The sequence below is a fragment of the Enoplosus armatus genome, chromosome 5 (genome assembly GCF_043641665.1).
Source record: "Enoplosus armatus isolate fEnoArm2 chromosome 5, fEnoArm2.hap1, whole genome shotgun sequence".
In the NCBI taxonomy this organism is placed as follows: domain Eukaryota; kingdom Metazoa; phylum Chordata; class Actinopteri; order Centrarchiformes; family Enoplosidae; genus Enoplosus; species Enoplosus armatus.
This window is the reverse complement of record NC_092184.1, coordinates 115224-124250: the sequence shown is the minus strand read 5'-3', so window position 1 is coordinate 124250 and position 9027 is coordinate 115224.

Below are 9027 nucleotides of genomic sequence, written 5' to 3'. Positions count from 1 at the left end.
GCTGACCATAAAACCGTGGGAGGGTTTTCATTACACGTCAGCACAGTTGCCATGGTAATACTATTATCACCGCCCCCCTGCTGCTCCCCTTTTGCTGCACAACCCCCCTTTAACAAACAACAAAATGGTGTATTACCGCCACCAATTGGTACAGAGTTTGTATTTTTCTTCTGAAGCATTTTGTTTGTGTATGCAGTAGTACAGTATACCATACACATTAAACAAATCAAACTATGAACCTCAAACATTCATGTCTGTCTCTTTAGCTGCTAAATGCTCCACTATATTCACCAGCAAGTCTCTAACTTTGTCTGCTGTTTGGTGCTGGGCAGGTAGTGTACAGAGGTTTTCCAACTGAATTACTGGTGAAATTTAAACCTTAATTCGGTTATATCTATATAACCATTACAGTTAACTTTCAGCCAGTGGTGAGTTTTTTTCATTAAAAAGATTTAAGAGAGGAGACCGCTAGGGGTGCAATGAGCACTGACGTGTTTTTCTACAGCTCCCGTTGAATAATTTAGCAATTTCTGCATTTAAAACATTTTATTTTTCAATGTACTATCTCAGTGTTTATTTGATTAAGGGCTTGAGAACATTCTGGACTTAGCAACCAGTCGTAGACGAGACTAAGAAGGGCAGCAGGTCGCGTAAAAGACAAAGGCCTAGCCACGGAACTAGCTCAGCAAGAACCTATCGTCCATACCGCACACCCCAAAATGGCGAGTCAACGAGGTAAGAAGGCAGACTCCGAATCCAATATGCTCAAGGCCATAGCTGAACTGCGGTTGGAACTGAAGTCAGAAAGTTCCACTTTCAAAGCGGACCTTTGCGCTGACATTGATGCACAAATTGAGACCGTCACGCAACCGCTATGAGGGGACATCACTCGCTTTCGAGAAGAGATTTGCCCCACAATCCTCTCACTGGCGGAAACAACAGAGTCACGCGTCACCAAAGCCCAGGACCTTGAACCTGCCACTCGAAGGAACTGAAAGGCGTGCAACAGAAATGTGAAGATTTGGAGGGACGTTCCCGCAGAAATAACCTCAGGATATCCAGAATCAAAGAGAACGGGGAGGGCCCCCATCCCACTGATTTCATAGCGGGGCTGCTGAAAGATATGGTATCACTGGATAGTAATCCTCTTCTTGACTGCTGTCACCCCATCTAGCAGGCCAATTCACCCAGCACAGCGGGTGCAAGGGACAGACCTCATGAAATCATTCTGCGGGCAAAATTTTTCATGTGACAAATGAGATCCTCCAGCAGGCCAGGGCAGTGCTTTTACATCTACCAGAACTATACATCTACGTTGGCGAAGCAGCGAGCGCGATTTGGAGATGCTAAACGGACCAAGCAATTATCCCGGCGTGAAGTGTGGGCTGCGCTTTCCTGCCCAACTCTTGTTGTCATACGAGGTAAAGGACTTTATATTCAACACTCTGGAGGATTTTGAGCCATATATAAAGAAAAAGTGAAGGAACGGTCTTGGGCCCATACAACAGGGCTGCTGTGAGAAGAATAATGGTCTGATCTCATTGTCTGACCCATTTGGTAATATTTTTTACTGTAAAAATATTTTAAAAGTTGAACCCCAACCAAATCTGCATTGCATTTATTCTGTGTTTACATTCTATGGCTATGTTCAGTGTTTTCAGTGTCAATGTAGTTTAGCGTGAGGTTCATACTGCATGGGTGTGGAGGCTGGGGTGGTGTAAGGGGATAAAAGATTTGAAACAAATGGCCTGGTCATGTCTATCTCATATAGGCAATCAGCACTAACATGTATATTAATCATGATCACCAATTTTCTCAAACCAGTTGTGAAAGGTTTTAATCTTGTCTGTAACTTATCAATTTCTCTATCCTTGACCAAGTGGTTTAATGTAACCATACCATAGGCCTAGTTTATTATGTGCAAGGGCGGATATTTAATTTCACTGATGGGGGGAGCAATTCCTGAAGGGGACACCAAAGGTACTGTTGTAACAGTTAATAATATATTAATTGTATGTACAGGAATCAATTACTATTCAGCACTCATAGCTCTCTCCTTCTTTTAGCGAGTTGTTTACACGCTATTCTGCTTGTTTCATTAGCTTAGCAGCTAAGCAATGGCCTCTCTCTCTCTCCTTCTCATGCTCCTGCTCAGTGCGTCAAATGTGTATTTATTCCTCCGCCTCGTTTAATGATAATGGTACATGTAAATAAACTTATGAGAGTGTTGGAGGCGAGGCTTAGTGAATTGGAAGCGTGGCTCCGCACCATGGCGACGCAATCTTGAACTGCTCTAGTTAGCCAGTCCCCATTAGCTGGTGCAGACGGAATGTAGCTCCTGCTAGCCAGCCCCCCAGCCAGGGAGGCTGGGTGACTGTCCGAAACAAGCATAGCCCACAGTTCACCACCAACCAGTTCACATTTCAAACAGGTTCTCCACACTCAGGGACACACCCGCTGAGAAACCAACTCTCACAATTGCAGCTCTATTTTGAGAAACATGACATTAGCGACATCAGCAACCATAGTCAAATTAATTCTTGGGGCAAGAGCAGGCGACGTTCCTATTTAAAACTGCTGGCAAAGGATAAATGTAAAATATAGTAAATATTATAATATAATAATAAGTTATTCACGTCAGCGGTCCAGACAGCATGGGAGATCCCGAAAATGAATGTTGAGTCGGTGTGTACATGTGCACAAACAATGTTGGACTCTATAGTTTTCTCAGGGCCCCTGGGCCATGTCTCAATATAACAGAATGATGCTGACTTAGTCCCTCCCAAATTGATCATCTTTTTGATAGTGCTCACTACGAATTGCTCTCTAAAAAAGAAAATATTAAAACAAAGAAAGTTAGCTCCATTGTATAACCCCCCAAACCCGCAAATTAACATCGCAAAAACTTTAAAGGAAATGACACTCCACCAATCTGGAAGAATCACATTTAGTCTGGCAAAATAGTCTTAAAACATTTAGGAAGGTCCTCCGTAATGGCAGAGAAGCCTATTACTCATCATTAATAGAGGAAAACAAGAACAACCCCAGCTTTCTTTTCAGCACTGTAGCCACGTAGAGAGTCACAGCCCTATTGAGCCATGCATTCCTATAGCCCTCCATCATGAGCTCCTTTAACGATACAATTCTAACTATTAGAGACCAATTAATCCCCTCCTGACCACAGGCGATACCAACTTACCTTCACAACACAGGAAACACCTTAGAAACAGCTGTAAAACCTGATATATATTGAGATTGATGTTCTCCCATTAATCTTCAACCAACTAACTTCAACTATTTCTTCATCTAAGCCATTCCTGTCTCTTGGTTCAAGTCCTATTTATCAGATCAATCTCAGTTTGTACATTTTAACGATGAATCCTCCATGCACGCTAAAGTTGGTTACAGAGTTCCACAAGGTTCTGATATATCCAATTATATCTATTGATCAAGCCAAATGAAAGCACTCAGCTAAACTTCAGGTATGTCTTAAAGCTGGGGTAGGCAGTTTTCTGGAAATGGCAAAAAGACCGCACGCGCATCTGCATTCATAGAGGTAGGGTTAACAGCCAATAGGAATGCCCTCTCTCTGAAACGATTTGTGATTAACCAAAATCTCCCGTCACGGGCTAGATTTTCTGAAGCCTGAAAACAAAGCCATGAGGAGGTGCAGAAGTCGAGTTTCCTCTCAAACCACTTGAATTACAATATGTTGAAAGCTTGGCCCTGAACACCTCTGACACATATTATCTAAAGATATAGTTACTCTAGATGGCATCGCCCTGGTCTCCAGCGCTACTGTAGGAATCATGAAGTTATCTTTGATAAGGACATGTCCTTTAACTCCCACATAAAACAAACTTCAAGGACTGCCTTTTTTCACCCATGTAACATTGCAAAAAAACGGCATATTCTGTCTCAAACAGATGCAGAAAAACTAGTCCATGCATTTGTTACTTCTAGGCTGGATTATTGCAATTCCTTATTATCAGGCTGCCCTAATAAGCTCCTATCCTGTGCAACCAGCTCCCAGTTTTGGTGCGGGAGGCAGACACACACTCTGCTTTTAAGAGTAAGCTTAAGTCCTTATAGTTAGGGCTGGCTCAGGCGTGCCTTGGACCAGCCCCTAGTTATGCTGCTATAGGCCTAGACTGCCGGGGGACTTCCCATGATGCACTGAGCTCCTCTTTCCTCCTCTCCCTCTCCATCTGTACACATTCATGTTCCATTAATGCATGTACTAACTCTGTATCTTCCCCAGAGTTTCTTTGTGCTTTCTCCGTCTTTCCTGTGGATCATGGATCATTGTTGCGGACTGCCGGCCTGCTTAACTCCCACTGCTACAATTATTATTTTTAGCCATATTTCTGTTATTATTAAAGCTGTTATCACTAATATTATCACATTTCTATGATTATTATAGTTGTTATTGTTATTACTGTTGTTGCTGTGCATCTCTGTCTCTCTCTCTCTCCCTCCCCCTTTCTCTTTCTCTCTCAACCCAACAGGTCAAGGCAGATGACCGCCCACCTAGAGTCTGGTTCTGGAACTGTTGGGTCTCTGTAATAATATTATAAAGAGTCAGTCTAGACCTGCTCTATTTGTAAAGTGCCATAAGATAACTTTTGTTGTGATTTGGCACTATATAAATAAAACTGAATTGAAAAATGGAATAATTATGTGGTGCAAACATGATCCGATCACTTGCATCTGGTTTGATGAAACAACTAAATGGACTAAATATCAAAAGCAGTTTTCAGCATTCTACTTTCGGACACCAGCGGTCAGTTGGTTTGTGCTACAGTTAAAAATGTTGTATCGTTTCTGCAAATTCCTACAAATCTTACAAATTGGTGCTGTGATGTTTTACATTTTTTAAATGTATTTTGTAACATTTTCAAAAGTTTCATATTAATACAGCAGGCAGTTTGCTTTAAATTATATTTGTTAAATAAAAGTGTATGTACCAAACCCGTGACAACCCAGAGTCCAGACCAGGAGGCAGAGTCGCAGTCCTACACGCTTCTCTGCGCTTCCATTAGAGCAGTTACCCACCCAAAACTCCATAATGACTGTGTCTGCCCCCCGACCACTTAAATTAATTCAATCAAAGTTAAACAGGAGAGGAGTCATTAATAAAAACTTAATAAAACTTAATAAAAAGACCACTACTGCTATAGGCCAAAACAATAGGAAAATTAAGTGTGGACTGTTAAATATCAGATCTCTGTCGTCTAAAGCTGTATTAGTAAACGAGTTAATATCAGATAATCATATTGATCTACTGTGTCTGACAGAAACCTGGCTGTGTCATGAAGAGTATGTCAGCCTGAATGAATCCACTCCACCCAGTCATACTAATACTCACATCCCTCAAGGCACCGGCCGAGGAGGTGGAGTTGCAGCCATTTTTGACTCAAGCCTGTTGATGAACTCTAGACCTAAACTGGATTATAACTCATTTGAAAGCCTTGTTCTGAGTCTCTCACTCCCAACCTGGAAAACACTGAAGCCAGTCTTATTCGTTATAGTCTATCGCGCTCCAGGTCCATACTCTGAATTCTTATCTGAATTCTCAGAGTTTTTATCAGGTTTAGTCCTTAAAACAGACAAAGTCATTATCGTAGGGGATTTTAATATTCATGTGGACGTTGATAAGGATAGCCTTGGTACTGCATTTATCTCTTTATTGGATTCGATCGGCTTCTGTCAGAGGGTACAGAAACCCACTCACTGTTTTAATCACACCCTCGACCTGGTTCTGACATATGGACTTGAAATTGAACATCTAATTGTCTTTCCACAGAATCCTTTGTTATCGGACCATTATTTAATAACTTTTGAATTCCTATTACTGGACTACACGCCATTAGGCAAAAAAGCTTACACCAGATATCTATCTGATAGTGCTGTAGCTAAATTTAAGGAAGTGATTCCATCTGCATTAAATTCAATGCCATGTCTCAATACAACTGAGGACTCCTATGCTAACCTTCGTCCCTCTCAAATGGACAATCTTGTTGACAGTGCTGCAGGCTCAATGCGATTGACACTTGACTCAACAGCCCCTCTTAAAAAGAAGATAATAAAACAAAGAAAGTCGGCTCCATGGTATAACACCCAAACCTGCAAATTAAAGCAAACAGTGCAGAAACTTGAAAGGAAATGGCGCTCCACCAAACTGGAGGAATCACGTTTAATTTGGCAAGATAGTCTTAGAACTTATAGGAAGGCCCTCTGTAAAGCCAGAGCAGCCTATTACTCAACATTAATAGAAGAGAACAAGAACAACCCCAGGTTTCTCTTCAGCACTGTAGCCAGGCTGACAGAGAGTCACAGCTCTATGTATTCCTATAACCCTCAGCAGTAATGATTTCATGAGCTTCTTTAATGATAAAATTCTAACTATTAGAGACAGAATTGATCACCTCCTGTCTTCAGGTAGTACCTTACCTTCAAACACAGGAATCTCAGAAATAGCTGTAAAACCTGATGTATATTTAGATTGCTTTTCTCCCATTGACCTTCACCAAATTACTAAAACCATCTCTTCATCTAAGCCATGAACTTGTCTCTTAGACCCCATCCCAACCTGGCTGCTCAAAGAGGTTTTACCTTTCGTCAGCACTTCTTTACTAGACATGATCAATCTGTCTTTATTAACAGGCTACGTACCATTTAAAGTAGCTGCAATTAAACCTCTTCTTAAAAAGCCCACTCCTGATCCAGAGATTTTAGCCAACTATAGACCTATATCTAACCTTCCCTTTCTCTCCAAGATTCTTGAGAAAGCAGTCGCCAACCAGCTGTGTGATTTTCTACATGACAATAAGTTGCTTGAGGACTTTCAGTCAGGTTTCAGAGCTCATCATTGCACAGAGACGGCACTGGTGAAAGTTACAAATGACCTTCTAACTGCATCAGACAAGGGACTTGTCTCTTTACTTGTTTTGTTAGATCTTAGTGCTGCATTCAACACCACTGACCATCATATCATATTACAGAGACTGGAACATTTAATTGGCATCAAAGGAACCGCACTAAGCTGGTTTAAGTCGTATTTATCAGATCGATCTCAGTTTGTACATGTTAACGATGAATCCTCCATGTACGCCAAAGTCAGTCATGGACCACAAGGTTCTGTGCTTGTACCAATACTATTCACCTTATATATGCTTCCTTTAGGGGATATTATTAGAAAACACTCCATACATTTTCATTGCTATGCAGATGATACCCAGCTATATTTATCGATCAAGTCAGAAGAACCTCATCAGTTAGCCAAGCTCCAAGCATGCCTTAAGGACATAAAGACCTGGATGACCTGTAATTATCTGATGTTGAACTCAGACAAGACAGAAGTTATTGTTCTTGGCCCTGAACACCTCAGAAACACAGTATCTAAGGATATTGTTACCCTAGATGGCATTGCCCTGGCCTCCAGCGCCACCGTGAGGAATCTCGGAGTTGTCTTTGATAAGGACATGTCCTTTAACTCCCACGTAAAACAAACTTCAAGAACTGCCTTCTTTCACCTCCGTAACATTGCAAAAATCAGGAAGGTCCTGTCTCAAACAGATGCAGAAAAATTAGTCCATGCATTTGTCACGTCTAGGCTGGATTATTGCAATTCCTTATTTTCAGGCTGTCCCAATAAGTCCCTGAGAACTCTCCAGCTGATCCAGAATGCTGCGGCACGTGTACTGACAGGAACCAGGAAAAGAGATCATATTTCTCCTGTGTTAGCTTTGCTGCACTGGCTCCCTGTAAAATCTAGAATAGAGTTTAAAATCCTTCTCCTGACTTACAAAGCTCTTACTGGTCAGGCACCATCATATCTTAAAGAGCTCATAGTACCCCACCAGAGCACTGCGCTCCCAGAATGCAGGGTTGCTTGGAGTCTCCAAAAGCAGAACAGGAGCCAGAGCCTTCAGCTATCAAGCTCCTCTCCTGTGGAATCGGCTCCCAGTTTGGGTCAGGGAGGCAGACACACTCTCTACTTTTAAGAGTAGGCTTAAAACTTTGCTTTTTGATAACGCTTATAGGTAAGGGCTGGCTCAGGCCTGCCTGGACCAGCCCCCTAGTTATGCTGCTATAGGCCTAGACTGCTGCGGGACTTCCCATGATGCACTGAGCTTTCCTCCTCTCCCTCTTCATGTTTGCACATTCATCACAGTCCAATGCATGTTACTAACTTTATTTCTTCCCCGGAGTTTCTTTGTGCTTCCTCGTCTCGCAGGTTGCTGTGGATCGTGGTCCTGGTACGCCTGGGTGCTGCTGCCATGGGCCTGCCTGACTCTCATCACTACAGTTATTATGTTTAGTCGTAGTTCTGTTACTATTAAAGCTGCTATTATTAATCTCAGCTAGTATTACAGCTGTAACTACTATTATCAGTCATATTTCCAGTATTATTATAATTATAGCTGCTATTTCTACTGCTAGTGCTGCCATACATCTCTGCCTGTCTGTCTATCTGTGTCTCTACGTCTATCTCTCTCTCTCTTTCTGTCTGTCTGTCTCTCCCCCTCTCTCTCTCTCTCTCTTTCTCTCTCTCTCAAACCCAACCGGTCAAAGCAGATGACCGCCCACCTAGAGTCTGGTTCTGCTCGAGGTTTCTGCCTCTTAAAAGGAAGTTTTTCCTTGCCACTGTCGCCAAAGTGCTTGCTCATGGTGGGAACTGTTGGGTCTCTGTAATAACATTATAAAGAGTCGGTCTAGACCTGCTCTATTTTGTAAAGTGTCATGAGATGACTTTTGATGTGATTTGGCGCTATATAAATACCTTTACAGTGAAAAGTTTGCTTTAAATTATTGTGAATATCTGTTGAATAAAAGTATATGTAGCTGGTCTAACTAATGTAAAATTCACTTTACAGTGAAAGTAAATTAGGATGGCAAGAGTTTTCTTTGAAATTATAGTAAATGTCTGTTGAACAAATGTATATGTAGCTGCTTTTAATACACAAAGTCTGTACTTAAGTAATTATACACTTTTCCAAGATTGACGTATTTTTACCTGAAAGT